Genomic DNA, 18,153 nt, shown 5'->3' with positions numbered 1-18,153 from the left:
TTGGTTATTTGTGACCAAATCTTAACTGCATTCGCCTTTGAATCAGATCCATAGTGTTAAATGTAATTAAGTGTAATACAGTCAGAGATGCTGCTCGGGCAAAATCTTCCATGGTTTAAATTAGGTGATACATTGTACATCTCTACTATTTTCTTTTCTTGCACTATGACAAGTGGTGTGTCTATAATGGGTGCAGTGTGTGCGGTGTGGGCCTCTGAGTCTAAAGGGGCCAACACCGCACACCCTGACCCCATTTCTTCAATACCTCTTCGAAGTCCCCTGTCGGTGCTCATACTCTATTGTGCTGCTGGGTATTGGCTACAGAGGATGGAGGAGGATGGACATGGGCCTCCTCCTCTGTTAATATATCCCTGGAGTCAGAATAGATTTGTGAGCAGGCTTAGAGGGGGACTTTTCATGACCTTGAATTTAGGTCTCTTCACAAAGCCATGTCTAATTAATGAATTCTTTTTATTATAGGTTATACTGTACAAACTTTCCAGAAAGAAATTTTGCCAACCAAAGTTAAGCAACCTCCCCTCCCCCATATCATTAAGACAAAATGCCAAATCATAAGGTCACATACTAATTTTACTGTATGGCTGTTGGGGTGCAGGCTCTCATGAATGACAGAAATACAATAAGGAATATAATTCAGTTATTAATAATGTGGTCAATAACTGGTCACAAAATGATAATTTACACATTTGATTTCCCATGCAGAACTACAGTACTCAGAAAACGTAATTTGTACATGCCTAAAAGATTCAGCCTGAGGTCATGCAATCTCCATAAGCTTTCCATATCACCTTTACACAAAGCAGTTTTAGCCACCTTGCTGCAATAATATAACAAGTCTCAAGAAGAGGAATAACATTTCTATACATCAATTTTAAATAAACTGTTTTATATCAGATATCTGCATTTGTCACCAGACAAATGACATACTCAAAATATATGCATCGTCTAGGGAATAGCTCTACAGGAATGTGATTTATCTCATATAACATGCTTATTAATATATGTTCGTTTACTGTCCCTGCATCACACTGCGATGCCATGAATATGCACCTGGTCTGTACTGATATCCATGTCTTGATTGTTATGTTTGTATCATTTAGGTTGCAGCTGTCAGATTTCAGTAAAATTGATGTATTCTTTATTTTGTTTATCCATAGTCTCATGCTGTTTATTTGCAGTACAGTTTTTCTATTTGCCTAATTTATGCCTTTTTTTGACAAATAAACTGCAATATTTTCTTTAACCCTATTTCCAGAAAACATGTGTAGGCCATGCTTGAATTGCAGACATTTATGAATTATGCCTTACATAAAACATCTCTACACAATTGTATTCCTTTTCAAATAAGCAGCTGCTGTAGGCAATTCAGTCTTAGCTGACAATAGAGATGTGTGCATTAGATGGAAAGCCCAGATGTTCCTCAAGATGGTGCCACGTCTCTTGTCATTGACAACCTCTCACAAGAACAGACATGAAAATAGACAACTAACAATCATTTGTAAATAAGGAAACCCTTGGCAAATGTCTTAGAGAGTCATTGCGTAAAATGTAAATTATTTAATTATCTCTGCAGATTTTGATTTTAAGTGTGCCTATAAAATATTTAGTAATCAGTTATATTGCATTATCATGTTTGAGAGGTAATCTAATCTGCATGACTATTAGAAGTGTAGCTATTCTGTTTTCTAATAATTTCATTGGACATACAATCTCACTTTCAGTTGGAAAATAGGGGCAGATTTATGAAAGCTGGAGAGAGATAAAGCGGAGAGAAATGAAGTACCAAACAATCAGCTCCTGTTATTTAAAAAAAACAGCCTGCAAAATGAGTTTTGAGCTGATTGGTTGGTACTTTAGCTCTCACAACTTAATTTCTCAATTAAGTGGAGAGAGCTAAAGTATATAGAGAGAGCTATACAAGTTTGATAAATCAGCACAAAGTGAAGAAAATAACAGGATTTACTTTAAAACTCTCTGTTAATGTCATTGATTCATATGTAAAACTACTACATGGATCTTTCATATTGATTAATAACTAGACGATGATGATGTGGATCATCCCTTCAAATCTAGCCTGCATTACCATTGGGCAACACGCAACATAGAAGGTTAACCATATTATTATTATCCTCTATATGGTACCACAAAGGTTCTGCAATGCCTAACAAAGTACATAAACAAAGCAAGAAAAATAGTGACTTACAGTACAAAACAATGTAGGACAAGTACATGGTATGTAAATATTTCTGCATTAACAAGCATGACACTGAAATAAGCATCAGGGTGGCTCAAACTGAGAGCTAGGTGCGAGTGTAAGGAGTATGGTATAGGAAATAGTCTAAGTAAAAGAAGGAAAGCACATTATGGAAGAGGGCCCTGCTCATGAGAGCTTGCATTCTACAGGGGGACAGACAAGGGTGACATAGACGGGGTATTGAGCATGGAGGCTTAGGATGAGAGATGACTGGGTTTGATGAAGCAGTTGGTCTTGAGAGCCTATTTGAAGTTTTGTAGAGAGGTGGAATTCTGATGGAGAGAGGTAGATAATTCCAGAGATGGAGAGAATTACGTGCAAAATCTTGGAGGCAAGAATTGGAGGAAGCAATCAGTTGGGGGGAGAGGAGGCAAGCATTTGTGGAGCAAAGAGGATGGCCGAAAATGTAAAGGAAGATAAGGTCACATAGATATTTATATATATACATATATATATATATATATATATATATATATATATATGGAAGAGGACTGGGTGAGGGCCTGACGAGCGAATGTGAAAAGCTTAAGCTGGATTTTGAAGAGGAAGGGGATCCAAAGTAAGGCTTGTGAGAGTGAGGAGGTGGAAGTAGTAGTACGCTTGGACAGGAAGATGAGCTAGGCAGCAGCATTGAGGATACTGCAGATTAGAGTGGAGAGAGGCAGTTGTCAGGGAGGCTGGCTAGGAAGATAGTACAGTAGTCCAATCTAGTGTGAGTGTATAAGGGTCTTAGTAGCATCCATGGTGAGAAAGAGTCTGATCCTGGAAATATTTTTGAGATGGAAATGGAAGGACTAGGAGATCTACTGAATGTGTGGTTTAAAGGAGAGGGAGAAGTCAGCATAACTCCAAGACTGTGATCTTGGGGGCTAAAGGAAATAGTTGTGCCATCAATAGATAATAAAATTGTGGGAGATGAGGTTATGAGGAGAGAGGGGGATAGGTCAAGAGAGGAAAGGTAGATTTGAGTATCAGCAGCAAAGAGATGATAATTAAAACCAATAGAGTTAATGAACTTACCAAAGAAGGATGTATAGAGATAAAACAGAACCTTGGGTGACACCTACTGTTACTGGAAATAGGGGAGGGTGGCATCATTGGAGGAGACAGAGGAGTGGTCAGAGGGTAGGAGGAAAGCCATGTGGCGGCAGTATTATGCAGACCTAGGGAATGAAGAATTTTTAGGAGTCGAGGGTGGTCCACAGTGTCAAAAGCAGTAAAGAGGTCAAGTATAATAACCATACTGTATAGTAGTTGCCTTTGGATTTTGCAGCAAGGAGGTCATTGTAGACTTTTGTGTGGGCAGTATCAGTGAAGTGGAGAAAACAGAAGAAAGAATGAAGTAAGTCAAGGAGGGAGTGGGAGCAAAGAAAGCAGTAAGACAGTTGTAGGCAAAACGCTCAAGGAGTTTGGAGGCAAAAAGGAGTACAGAGATGGGTCAGTAGTTGAAGAGAGTGCTAGGATTGAGGGTAGATTTTTGAAGAATAGATTATACAAGGGCATGCTTGAATGAAGAGGTGATAGTACCTGATGAGAGGGAAAAATTGAGGAGGTGGGAAAGATGGGAACAGGTAGATGGAGTACAATGTGCTATACACACTCTTGGCAGTAGCATCCCTGTGATAGGATCACCAAACACTATCCTTCATCTCCCATTTTTGTCACTCTCATTGTATTTTTCTTCCTATTTGTGTTGATTTGCAAAAAATTAGTACCAGAGACATTATTGGGAGGTGATTACAAAAGCAGATGCCTTATTCTCTACATTACATATCCTTAAACACACAGAGCAGTCCCGCTCACTTATCGGGGGTCATTCCGAGTTGATGACTAGCTGAAAATGTTCGCTGCCCTGCGATAAAGCAAAAAAAGGCACTTCTGCGCATGCGGTGCATTGCGCACGCGCAACGTACTTTCACAAAGGCCAAAGTAGTTTCACACAAGGTCTAGCGATACATTTCAGTCGCGCTGGCTGCCGCAGAGTGAGTGGCATGAAGTGGGCGTTTCTGGATTTCAACTGACCATTTTCAGGGCGTGACAGGAAAAATGCAGGTGTGGCTGGGTGAACGCAGGGCGTGTTAGTGACGTCAAATCCGGAACTGAATGGTTTGAAGTGATCGCAAGCGCTGAGTAGGTCTCAAGCTACTCTGAAACTGCACAAAATTATTTTGTAGCCGCTCTGCGGTTCTTTCGTTCGCACTTCTGCTAAGCTAAAATACACTCCCAGTGGGAGGCGGCATAGCGTTTGCACGGCTGCTAAAAACTGCTAGCGAACGATCAACTCGGAAAGACCCCCATAATTCACTGACCTGCACATGATATGTAGTAGCAGCCTCCAGTGTTCTTTAGGGGATATTCTTATATATCTGCTACATATGTACATGAAAATTGCTAGAATTAAGGATTTAAATTCACAAAACACTGTCTAGCTAAAGTATAAATTAATGGTAACCCATGAGCAAAATGAAAATAAATGAAGGATTAAATATATATTTATAAATTGTTGTAAACAGCAAAATAAGTTTTGGATAAAATAAGATCATGTAATTAGGATAGAAACTGCAAAATACGCAAATATCTAAGCTTAAAATAAATATTGTTTTAAAGATTATTGATGCATGTTTACAGTAGTTTAGTATGTAAAAGCTCAAAGCATATTTATGGTTCCCAGACAAATTAAAACTATCAGCAATGCTACCAAGTACTGATTTAAATGTTCCTCATAGCTGTTATATTTTATGAACAGGGACATTATTAAAAATAAAAGATCTCCACTGGCACATAAAAGAACACTGTTAAGAGATTAAATGTCAAGCAAAAGCCACATAAAGGCAGAATTTAGTGAGTTCCAAAAGGATTATCAGAGAACTTTTCTATGACCTGCATGTCACTTACAATAAAACCATCTGCACTGAAATAATGCAAAATTAAATGCATATTTAATTTCAAATGTAACAATAGAACATAAAATAGCCAAAGGATTTAACTGTCATTTTGTATTTTGTTGTTTTTATGCTTTAGGGGATAATGTCACAAGAACAAAATAAGTGCCAGTATTAAAGGTCATGTCCTATACAAGTAGAAATGGGCTCCAGCAGTGTGGTGCATTGGCTTAGCAAAAGGAGAATATCCAAGTTACTGGTTTCACTCAAGAAGATCAATCTGAAGTCTACGGTAAATATCATTAACAAAGATAACACTTTTTTTGCCATATAAATATTATGCTTATAGTTTCAACCAGAAATGATTCATTTATTACATTACTGGGAAACATTGTAACTAGAGTAGTGGTTCCCAAACTTTATTGAATCACAGCACCTTAAAGTATCAGCATTTGTTTCACATCCCCCCTAGGATAAAAAAAATTACTATTAAGAATTAAAAAGAAAATATATGTAAATTTTGTCATCCTTAGGCTCAGTTATGTGGTGGTATACAGTTGTGCTTCTGAATGTACTCCCATTTTATCATTGGCAGCTACCCGCACTGGTTTTGCCTGTCATTTTGACCATAAATAATTTGATTTGGTTCTGGACCACCAACCCGAGGCACCCCTACAAGAGCCTGGCAGCACCGCAGGGTGCCTAGGGACACAGTTTGGGAATCACTGAACTAGAGTAAAAATTGGAGTCCATGGTCATAGTTGTAGAATCCTTAATGGGTTTTCCTAATAGACAATTATGAATTCCCATGAGTTTGGATAACCCATTGTATTATTAGAGTTTCATAATGGATATTTAAAGTAAAGTTGTAATTGCTAAGTAATTAGCAAAAAATAACAATAAATAATAATAATAATATGTGGGAAATCAATAAAGCTGAAAAAAATTGTGCAAAAAAAAAAAAAAAAGGGGCTTTACTGCAATTTTATACCCAATATTTTTTCAGACAATTTAATTGAAGCCAATTTTTTGTGGCCACAAATTGTCCAGTTTTCAAGCAACAATACATAGAATCTGGGAAAACTTCCCAGACCTGTGTGTTTTCACAATCGCGGCTACAAAAACAGATCACTTAATGGGGATTTTTTTCAATAGCCCTCTGGGGATCAATAAGTAGTGGTAAATTTACACGGCTAATTGAATTTCCACCATATTGTGCTACAGATATAAAATAAAGTTTTTAATCCTAATTCTCTAAAATCAGTAGTTTCCAGTTAGATATAATATAGCCATTCCTTTCTTAAACCAAGTCTTTGTACTGGAAGCATAGATCTGAACTCATATTGTTGTATTGATATTGGTGTACAACAATGCAAGTAGATTTAGATTAATCTTTGTAAATCAGTGTAGTAAATAGTCTTCCCAATATATTTCTTACACTTGGCAAGATTAGACCCATATTGCCAATACAGTTCCGATAACACCATAAAAATGTATGGTACAACAATGTATGCAAACTCTAGGGCATGATACAAACTGAGGTCCCAAAGAACACTGTTTTGTTGTGAACGCAAACCATCAATAGCAAGGGGCTTTATTAAAATACTTGCTCTTTTTTCCAAGGCATTTAGCACCGTAGTACATAAACAAGTTTGGCACCACCCAAGCCTCTCCAGTGGCTCAAATATAATGGCAAAACACACATGATCAGTGTTCAAATATAATTTTATTGAATTAGCTAACTCCTTAAAACTCTTGCTCATATTGCAAATGAAACAAAAAAAAAACTTAAAAAATACTTGTAAAATAAACTTACAACCCATAAACTACTGTACAAATGACACATGCAAAAAGGTTAAAATGAGGATTTATCATGGCTTCCTTTTTCTCTATCCAATTACAAGTTGTGTCTCTCACTGTCTGCTTGTGATTAGTTAAAAAGTTAGTCTCAATTATGGCCATTTCAAATCTGTCATTTGTTGTGAGTAGGTTGGTAGTTATCTGAGGTTAGTAATTATTTTGCGCCATTTTTTTTCTTTGGCCTCCAATATACCAAGAATGAAAACAATAAGATCTATTTCCATTTAGTTTTCACAAAAGTGGTCACTGAGGTTTATATATTTGTCTTTTATTTTAGCACCCCTAATGTGACAAAGTTAAAATTAGAGGGTTCCCACTTTTGCTAAATAACCAGGCCCCAACATACCCAGTGGGCTAGAAATGCTCCAGCACTTTACAATATTTTGCTCATGGTTTCTAGGAGGGAGGGTGAACATGCCATAGTGGCAATAGTCCTCTGCTGGCCTTCTTGTCACTGATTTCGTCTATAGCAGAGGAACCTAGCAATTTTGGTCTCCCCTTTATAGTAGCAAACAGATTCAATGCACACTGCTTTAAAATGATTTGTATTTATTCATGTTTTCCGAGCACTAGTAGAAGGGCAAAAGTGGATAACATGCACTTTTTTACAGAACCTTGAATTTAATTGAATCAGTACCATTGATGTGTTATTTACGATAGACATTTATCCTCTGTAGAATGGTGACGTTCAACATCATGCTCATTGGCTGGCCATCAAGGGTTAAGTGTGTGCTGACTGGTCATCCAGGATTTCATATTCACTGGCTGACCATTTATTGTTTTATGTATAATGGCTGACAATCGAGGGTCCGTGGGGAAAACCAAGGTGTTTTGGCATCAACATTGCGTGGACTTTGTAAACGACCTACAATATTTTACTGTAAAATAAAAACTGAGTGAAATAACAAAAAACAAACTTAAAATCTGAAAATCTGTTAGTTTGTTCTAAATATTTATTTGCAAAATATTAAATGAAAAATTGGAAGGGAAGAACATATAAATCCCAGAAATCATTGCATTTTTCATGAAACAATATTTAATGAAGCTTTCATTTTTTTCATCAGTAGAAACTGTCCTCACGATGGATAGCGAGCACCCTAATTAAAGCTGCACATGTCATCACTCGTTGTTTAACACATACTATTATTTCCATGGGAATATAATAGATTTTGTATAATTGTGCATAAATATTTCTGATTAGAAATTGGCTACAGAGACAATGAGGATTCTGTTATTCAAGGAGATGTAATCCCAATTGACCTTTCACTTGCTGCTAGGCAATACAGTATCGTGTGCAGTTTTACGTTATGCTCTAACAATGACAAATGATGGATAAAACCAACAGGTCTGTTTTAATGCAAAAATCCACTTTGTTAAAGGAAAACCTATTCACATATTTGAACAATACATTCAGATTGGAATAATGAGCTCTAATTCTTTTCAATGTACACAAGAATTTCAGAGTGAGAGATGGTATCTGTGTGATACAGCAAACTGCATCTAGGCATTTCTTTTCTTATTTATTAATATACATTATCAAAGGAAGATGGTCTGTCCTGCAACACAAATGATACAATATAAGCATAGATGAAATGAATACGAAACGAGACATGCACAAGCATAATTTTGAAGAACAAGAAAAGGCAGACTTATGCCTTGTTATATTTAAAGGGAAATCCTGTTTTCGATTTCTTTCCAGCATTTGATTATACTATGCAAGAAAACAGTTTGTGTCAAAGTCTCCAAAGGGGTGATTTTAAGTGTATGTGAGGAGTGGCGATTAAAGTCATAACAACAAAATTCTTTCTCTACAACCCACAATATTCTGTGTTCTGGAGAAAGGCTCTCACACCGATATTTAACTGTATATTTAAAGAAAGACTGCAATTATTTTAAATTGGAAGCAAAGTAAAAAGAGAGTAAGTATACAGATTATTTGTCCAATCTTTCTGGTTGGAATGTTTGGTAATGTATGGGAGCAAATGACAATTGACCATTTGCTCACAAACACTAGAAAACAGACACAAATGGTCATTAAGACAACTTGGTTAAATCCGTTTGATTTGACAAATGTATCCGGACAACCTTTTTTGCCCATTTTCAGTATTTTGGGAGCAAGTGGTTGATTGTAATTTGCTCCCAGACATTACTAGATTTTCTTTCCAACCAGCCAGATTGGACAGATAATCTTATAGTGTGTATCCATCTTAACTGTACACCTTGGTAATGTTGCACTACAGGTGGGGCAGATTTAAATTGTGCAGAGAGGTTTAGATTTGAGAGGGACATGTCAAACCTCAAATCTAACTTGCAGAGAAAAAATAAAGGGCTACATGCAAAAGCAGCCATTATTTACACCTCAGAATAAACCCGTAGCCTCAATTTAAATATTGTTATATGGCCTCAGTTTTATCTATTGCAGAATTTCAATTCAGGTATCTCAAAATAAATGAATGGCAAAGAAAGCGCATGGCATAGTATGGGAAGATCTGTGAACCACTAATCTTTTGAATGTTATTGAGGTACATGAGTGCATTGTACTATATATTCCAAAATCATAATCTCAAAATGTAAAATAAAGTAGTTTGTGAATATTATTATAGAGCAAGTTTTTGTCTTGTCCTTCTTTCCTACCTCCCCCCTGTTAACAGAGTTATTTGTTACCATTAAAAGAAGATGAAAAATGTCCACTCTTAGACACAAGTATTTCTGAACATCTTCACAGTAGAGTACATTTCTGTCATCAGTTTCCAAGAAAATGTATTAACAATAAAATATAGTGTTTTAGAAATCCTGGATGGCGCACCCCAGGATATACAGTACACTATAGTATATCTATATACCGTATATATATTTTTTTTACTTCCTCAGGCTCCTAAATTAGCCATGTGTGTGAATAGTGTGAAAAGCTGTGCCAACAGGATGATTTTCTTGTTTAAACAACCTCAATGGGGGGCAAAGTTCAGAATATTAATATATTATCTAATAGTGTGAAACATTCTCATTAAAAATAGCATTAGTACACCTTGTTAGGATTTATGTCAAATTCAGACTACTTGAAATACCTATTTAAACATGTGAATAATACTTTCTCAATAAGCAATGCAAATACATGAAAAATGACATAATGAATCTTGGACTAAACACTACTGTGAGAGTAGGGGAATCTACTGAAGAGTATAACATACATGATTAGCAACATTGGACATAATTAATATTGAATGTATCTTAGATGGAGTTATTGTATACATACTGTGCAGAATTCAAGGTTTCTCCTAAGGGTTATTTTTCAGAATCAACAAATCCAATAATCCGTACTTTAAATAATGCCTCATTCATATGCTAATATCTGAAGAAAATCCTTTTTCTTCATGAAAACTGCAGGAATAGATGGATAATTTCCCATAACCCCATACATGCAGCTTCAACTCCACCTACTCTCTTCCCTTATTCAATAGCACAATAGAAGCTGGTGATAAAATGACTGTAAGTGTGTGATATACATTAGGGCAGTGGTTCCCAAACTCTCTTGAATCACAGTGCCCTAGAGCATCATCATTTCTTCTTGGCACACCTAGGCTAAAAGTTTCTTATTGAGAAGTTCTGCAAAAATTATTAAACTAAGTCATTTGTGCTTATATGTTTTCCTTACGTTCAGTTTGATGATGGTAGACAGAGTTATGATTCTATTTGTCCACATATTTTATGTTTGGCAGCCACCAGCTCTGGATTTGCCTATCACATGGATTATAAATAATCTGATTTGGTTCTGGAACAAGTGCAAAAAAAGTTTGCACAAACCCACACACACATATATTTACACTCATCTTTCAAGAAAAAAAGACAGAAGAGAGATGGGAAGGGGCATTATCATGTGGGCAATGAACAGTAATGTTGTGTCCTGTGTGGACCAGCAGTCTGTGGAGATATGCACGATAGGCATCAGCCACAGGGAAGGTGCAAATTCTAAGTGATAATGATGATGATCATGAGCTCAATAGTCCTTGGGCAGGTTTGCTGATAAACCTTCCACAGCTGAAAACATTACTCTCATTAAGCATGCCTATATCAGAGAATTTTTGAGTTAAAAGACATTTGTTACCAATCATAGCATCAGCTATCATCAAATATAGCTTATGCTCAGTGTACATGGCAGAGAATGCTCTGGTGACAATAACAGACACACAAGGCAATGTTTTTAGTCTATGCAGGAATAAACACACTGATTTTATATGTTGATGTATTTTTGATTTTTGCCATGGGTTTAATCATTATGGTGCAGCTAACATCTTATCGAGTCTTTTAATTTAAAGCACTTGACAGCAATTTTTGTGGAGAGCTTTGCCAACCCACAGCGTTGCAGTAGCATTCAGAGGTGGAGAAAGACAGCGTTGATGTCATCAGAGTGCTAGTCAGTGTTGCAATTGTCCACAAGCTTAATTCAAGTTTAACCATGACAGCAGAAGGCTCCTAAATGTGAACTCATTGTGCTCAATAGGTTTATGGACAATTTGCTGAGTATGGCCATACCATACCTAAGCAATGTTCAGAAATGGGATTGTTATATATTGTTGATAGTCGTAAGGTCGACAATGACAGTGTATACAGTGGCATTTTGAACCCAGCATGCCAACATAGTAGTAATTATAGGCACTGTACCATGTACAATTTTATACATTTTGGTAAAGCATCATGTTTAATGTTCTAAAGCCGAGATTGCTACAATTATTTAAAGCTAAGTTCTACCGTGTTGACCTGCTACTTTCCACGTTGCAAATGTGCCTTTATAATTGTCATAATTAAACTACTGTATGTTCCCCAGAAACATACCATGTCCCATAACATGAAGCAGGGCATCCCCATCAGAAAGTGCTGTAAATGCTGCATACTGCAGCTGAAGCAGATGTGGGACATCCTGCTGTGGCTACTGACAGAGCTACTGGAGAAGCCCTGCAGGAATATTTGCCGGTGTAAGTTTGCAGATAAATGCAGACTTTTATTAGACTTTTCTAAAATTACATTTTACTTTCCAGTCACACTCTGCAGTCTCCAGATGCACACTTTAAAAAGGAGTTAGGACAGTAGTTATAATGTTTTATTTGTTTACATGTGGCTGTTATATGAAACGTTTTTAGTAAAGTAAACAAATGTATATACAGTATTTATAAATGTATTTATAAATGTGTGCTTAAGGTGTTAATATTCCAGGGGCGTGGGTACACATAAAACATTGATGGTAATATATGGTAAATAATATCAGAGACACATGTCTATATGTTTGGATTAGAGATGAGCGGGATCGAGTTTTACTCGGATTTACTCGGTTCTCTAAATGGCATCTTATTGGCTATCCAAAACACGAGACATCTATGAGCCAATAAGATGCCATTTTGAGAACCGAGTAAAACCAAACCCGCTCATCTCTAGTTTGGATATTTGTTTTTATATAAATCGTGTTAAATAATTTGCACTCTAAGAATGTAATAAAAATCACAAGTGAAGTAGTGTTAGAAATTAATGGTTCCATACTAGATGTTAATGAGGGTTCATTTAATATGTAAGTATTAAAACCTTTCATACTACAATGGTGTTTTCTTTCAATAAAGACATGTGAAATGGTTGCTAAGTTGATACTTTCAAGTTGATAATATATTAATTGGTGTATGTTAGAACAAAAAAACACAAACACATTTATCAAAGCTACAGTGTGGACACATTTACATATAGGTGTGGGTGGAGAGTAAATACGCTATTCATAGCAGTGTTGTACTGTGTCTGTTATCACTTCCGCCTTCTGTCTGTGAGCGTTACTCATGGCAAATGTGTGCATTTTGTGGGCTTGCTTCCCATGCTGAGTGAGTCATATCTTCATCATGGTTTTGCCTTTTAAATGATTGCTACTTTAAAAAATCAACCAGACTCGCCAGTGACAGGATCTCGCAGGGTATTACATTTACCCTCTCATAATCTATTACACTAATTAAGGCAATAATGAAATTAATCAGTGCCGCCTTTATCATTATTTTACTGTATATAAGGGATGTGCAGTGAGGTAAAAGTCTGGGGAGGCACTGGCTAGTACTAGAGCCAATTTAACACGCAATATATTAGCTAAAGGTTGCATGTGGGCATTAAACACAGGTGCAGAGATATAACTGATTGAAATTTGGTGAGGTTTGATCAGAGATGAGCGGAAAAGAGCACTGCCTCATCTGTCATAGATTTTTTACTCCAGAGTTTTTACTATAAAAATGACTAGAATAATGCAAAAAAGATATTTTTCATATATTCTTTGTATTTTTTATATATTTTAAATAGTCAAACTCTGACTTATACTGGAGTATGATAGGAAAGGCACTGTCTCACCTCACCGCACATTACTTCTGTTTATAATATATACTGTAGGGGCACCAAGAGGGGAAAGGGGCTACAGATAACTCTGAGTGAGTTGGGGAGGAGGAGCAATGCCTCTACTAGCACCAATAGCTTAATATTATTCCTAGCATGGCATGTCCATGTCCTTAAGATTGACCACACCCTATAGTCAGCTTTGGGGCCTATTGGATGTCTTAGTGGACCTGATAATATATTGCAATAATACAGTACTACTATAAACAACATATATCTGTTTTTAGAGTTGAAGCTGTCCTAGACAATGAGAGTGAGTATGTCTAAAAACAATAAGAATACAACCACGTTGCTTATGTCCATCTCTACAGCAGCCATTCTTCTATTAATTCTTGGAAAAAAGCTGATGGTAAAGCGCAAATAGCAAAAAAAATGTAAGTCATAGATTAAAAATAAAAATAATACCGACTGAGATATAAAGGCTGATTCCGAGGTGGATGCAGATGTAGCCTTGGCTGCATCAGTTGGTGTTCGCCCACATGTGACTTTATGCTAATTATACTACAAAGCCCTTCCCTGGTTTACATCCATTCATCCATATTTACAAGGATGGAGATGCTAATTTTCAGCATTCATAAAAACTTAAAAAATGTTTGTTGCATCTATAGAGGCACCATTGGTCGCAACATCGAAACTTGACCCTATGACTGCTGCATTTTCTCCATCTGTGTATGACTTCCTATGTGAGCGGTTATGCGTCTGTGTATGCAACAACTTTCACTGACACACCTGCGACTCTCCCATAACAAGCTCAGAAGATGGACCATTTCCATGCACCTCCCAGTCAATGCCTAAGAACATCAAACACTTTTCCATTACATTTCTAATACCTCGATGGCAACAGCACTTCTGTTTATACATGTGCTGTAGGCATGTTTAGGGATTTATGTGTACACACAGTAGCAAATAATTGAGCAAATACAGTATGTGAAATGCAGCATTTCATGCGGCTCTAAATCAGTCAAATTGTGTGGCTTATATTTATGTAAAATGTGGTTCTGATGAATTGTAATACAAACTAGAGATGAGCGCCTGAAATTTTTCGGGTTTTGTGTTTTGGTTTTGGGTTCGGTTCCGCGGCCGTGTTTTGGGTTCGAACGCGTTTTGGCAAAACCTCACCGAATTATTTTTGTCGGATTCGGGTGTGTTTTGGATTCGGGTGTTTTTTTCCAAAAACACTAAAAAACAGCTTAAATCATAGAATTTGGGGGTCATTTTGATCCCAAAGTATTATTAACCTCAAAAACCATAATTTACACTCATTTTCAGTCTATTCTGAATACCTCACAATATTATTTTTAGTCCTAAAATTTGCACCGAGGTCGCTGTGTGAGTAAGATAAGCGACCCTAGTGGCCGACACAAACACCGGGCCCATCTTGGAGTGGCACTGCAGTGTCACGCAGGATGTCCCTTCCAAAAAACCCTCCCCAAACAGCACATGACGCAAAGAAAAAAAGAGGCGCAATGAGGTAGCTGTGTGAGTAAGATTAGCGACCCTAGTGGCCGACACAAACACCGGGCCCATCTAGGAGTGGCACTGCAGTGTCACGCAGGATGGCCCTTCCAAAAAACCCTCCCCAAACAGCACATGACGCAAAGAAAAAAAGAGGCGCAATGAGGTAGCTGACTGTGTGAGTAAGATTAGCGACCCTAGTGGCCGACACAAACACCGGGCCCATCTAGGAGTGGCACTGCAGTGTCACGCAGGATGTCCCTTCCAAAAAACCCTCCCCAAACAGCACATGACGCAAAGAAAAAAAGAGGCGCAATGAGGTAGCTGTGTGAGTAAGATTAGCGACCCTAGTGGCCGACACAAACACCGGGCCCATCTAGGAGTGGCACTGCAGTGTCACGCAGGATGTCCCTTCCAAAAAACCCTCCCCAAACAGCACATGACGCAAAGAAAAAAAGAGGCGCAATGAGGTAGCTGTGTGAGTAAGATTAGCGACCCTAGTGGCCGACACAAACACCGGGCACATCTAGGAGTGGCACTGCAGTGTCACGCAGGATGTCCCTTCCAAAAAACCCTCCCCAAACAGCACATGACGCAAAGAAAAAAAGAGGCGCAATGAGGTAGCTGTGTGAGTAAGATTAGCGACCCTAGTGGCCGACACAAACACCGGGCCCATCTAGGAGTGGCACTGCAGTGTCACGCAGGATGTCCCTTCCAAAAAACCCTCCCCAAACAGCACATGACGCAAAGAAAAAAAGAGGCGCAATGAGGTAGCTGACTGTGTGAGTAAGATTAGCGACCCTAGTGGCCGACACAAACACCGGGCCCATCTAGGAGTGGCACTGCAGTGTCACGCAGGATGTCCCTTCCAAAAAACCCTCCCCAATCAGCACATGATGCAAAGAAAAAGAAAAGAAAAAAGAGGTGCAAGATGGAATTGTCCTTGGGCCCTCCCACCCACCCTTATGTTGTATAAACAAAACAGGACATGCACACTTTAACCAACCCATCATTTCAGTGACAGGGTCTGCCACACGACTGTGACTGATATGACGGGTTGGTTTGGACCCCCCCCAAAAAAGAAGCAATTAATCTCTCCTTGCACAAACTGGCTCTACAGAGGCAAGATGTCCACCTCATCTTCACCCTCCGATATATCACCGTGTACATCCCCCTCCTCACAGATTATCAATTCGTCCCCACTGGAATCCACCATCTCAGCTCCCTGTGTACTTTGTGGAGGCAATTGCTGCTGGTCAATGTCTCCGCGGAGGAATTGATTATAATTCATTTTAATGAACATCATCTTCTCCACATTTTCTGGATGTAACCTCGTACGCCGATTGCTGACAAGGTGAGCGGCGGCACTAAACACTCTTTCGGAGTACACACTTGTGGGAGGGCAACTTAGGTAGAATAAAGCCAGTTTGTGCAAGGGCCTCCAAATTGCCTCTTTTTCCTGCCAGTATAAGTACGGACTGTGTGACGTGTCTACTTGGATGCGGTCACTCATATAATACTCCACCATTCTATCAATGTTGAGAGAATCATATGCAGTGACAGTAGACGACATGTCCGTAATCGTTGTCAGGTCCTTCAGTCCGGACCAGATGTCAGCATCAGCAGTCGCTCCAGACTGCCCTGCATCACCGCCAGCGGGTGGGCTCGGAATTCTGAGCCTTTTCCTCGCACCCCCAGTTGCGGGAGAATGTGAAGGAGGAGATGTTGACAGGTCGCGTTCCGCTTGACTTGACAATTTTGTCACCAGCAGGTCTTTCAACCCCAGCAGACCTGTGTCTGCCGGAAAGAGAGATCCAAGGTAGGCTTTAAATCTAGGATCGAGCACGGTGGCCAAAATGTAGTGCTCTGATTTCAACAGATTGACCACCCGTGAATCCTTGTTAAGCGAATTAAGGGCTGCATCCACAAGTCCCACATGCCTAGCGGAATCGCTCCCTTTTAGCTCCTTCTTCAATGCCTCCAGCTTCTTCTGCAAAAGCCTGATGAGGGGAATGACCTGACTCAGGCTGGCAGTGTCTGAACTGACTTCACGTGTGGCAAGTTCAAAGGGCATCAGAACCTTGCACAACGTTGAAATCATTCTCCACTGCACTTGAGACAGGTGCATTCCATCTCCTATATCGTGCTCAATTGTATAGGCTTGAATGGCCTTTTGCTGCTCCTCCAACCTCTGAAGCATATAGAGGGTTGAATTCCACCTCGTTACCACTTCTTGCTTCAGATGATGGCAGGGCAGGTTCAGTAGTTTTTGGTGGTGCTCCAGTCTTCTGTACGTGGTGCCTGTACGCCGAAAGTGTCCCGCAATTTTTCTGGCCACCGACAGCATCTCTTGCACGCCCCTGTCGTTTTTTAAAAAATTCTGCACCACCAAATTCAAGGTATGTGCAAAACATGGGACGTGCTGGAATTTGCCCATATTTAATGCACACACAATATTGCTGGCGTTGTCCGATGCCACAAATCCACAGGAGAGTCCAATTGGGGTAAGCCATTCCGCGATGATCTTCCTCAGTTGCCGTAAGAGGTTTTCAGCTGTGTGCGTATTTTGGAAAGCGGTGATACAAAGCGTAGCCTGCCTAGGAAAGAGTTGGCGTTTGCGAGATGCTGCTACTGGTGCCGCCGCTGCTGTTCTTGCGGCGGGAGTCCATACATCTACCCAGTGGGCTGTCACAGTCATATAGTCCTGACCCTGCCCTGCTCCACTTGTCCACATGTCCGTGGTTAAGTGGACATTGGGTACAACTGCATTTTTTAGGAGACTGGTGAGTCTTTTTCTGACGTCCGTGTACATTCTCGGTATCGCCTGCCTAGAGAAGTGGAACCTAGATGGTATTTGGTAACGGGGGCACACTGCCTCAATAAATTGTCTAATTCCCTGTGAACTAACGGCGGATACCGGACGCACGTCTAACACCAACATAGTTGTCAAGGACTCAGTTATCCGCTTTGCAGTAGGATGACTGCTGTGATATTTCATCTTCCTCGCAAAGGACTGTTGAACAGTCAATTGCTTACTGGAAGTAGTACAAGTGGGCTTACGACTTCCCCTCTGGGATGACCATCGACTCCCAGCGGCAACAACAGCAGCGCCAGCAGCAGTAGGCGTTACACGCAAGGATGCATCGGAGGAATCCCAGGCAGGAGAGGACTCGTCAGAATTGCCAGTGACATGGCCTGCAGGACTATTGGCATTCCTGGGGAAGGAGGAAATTGACACTGAGGGAGTTGGTGGGGTGGTTTGCGTGAGCTTGG

At 39.2% G+C, this 18,153-nt stretch overlaps 1 protein-coding gene across 8 annotated transcripts in view; it reads right to left on the bottom strand.

Annotated features, from left to right (window-relative positions):
- NAALADL2 (N-acetylated alpha-linked acidic dipeptidase like 2) overlaps positions 1 to 18,153 on the bottom strand; it is a 1,057,096-nt gene that overhangs the window by 757,519 nt on the left and 281,424 nt on the right. Inside the window, exon 1 of one of the 8 annotated variants that reach the window (XM_063916289.1) lies at positions 7,655 to 7,738. The exons of the other annotated variants lie outside the window; for them this stretch is intronic. The gene's annotated coding sequence lies outside the window, so the exon portion shown is untranslated. Of the gene's footprint in view, positions 1 to 7,654; positions 7,739 to 18,153 lie in introns of those variants that run through there. 8 annotated transcript variants of the gene reach the window in all.

The sequence above is a fragment of the Pseudophryne corroboree genome, chromosome 4 (assembly GCF_028390025.1).
Source record: "Pseudophryne corroboree isolate aPseCor3 chromosome 4, aPseCor3.hap2, whole genome shotgun sequence".
NCBI classification, from domain to species: Eukaryota; Metazoa; Chordata; class Amphibia; order Anura; family Myobatrachidae; genus Pseudophryne; species Pseudophryne corroboree.
The sequence above is the reverse complement of the archived record's forward strand: the minus strand, read 5'-3'. Positions and strand labels throughout refer to the sequence as shown.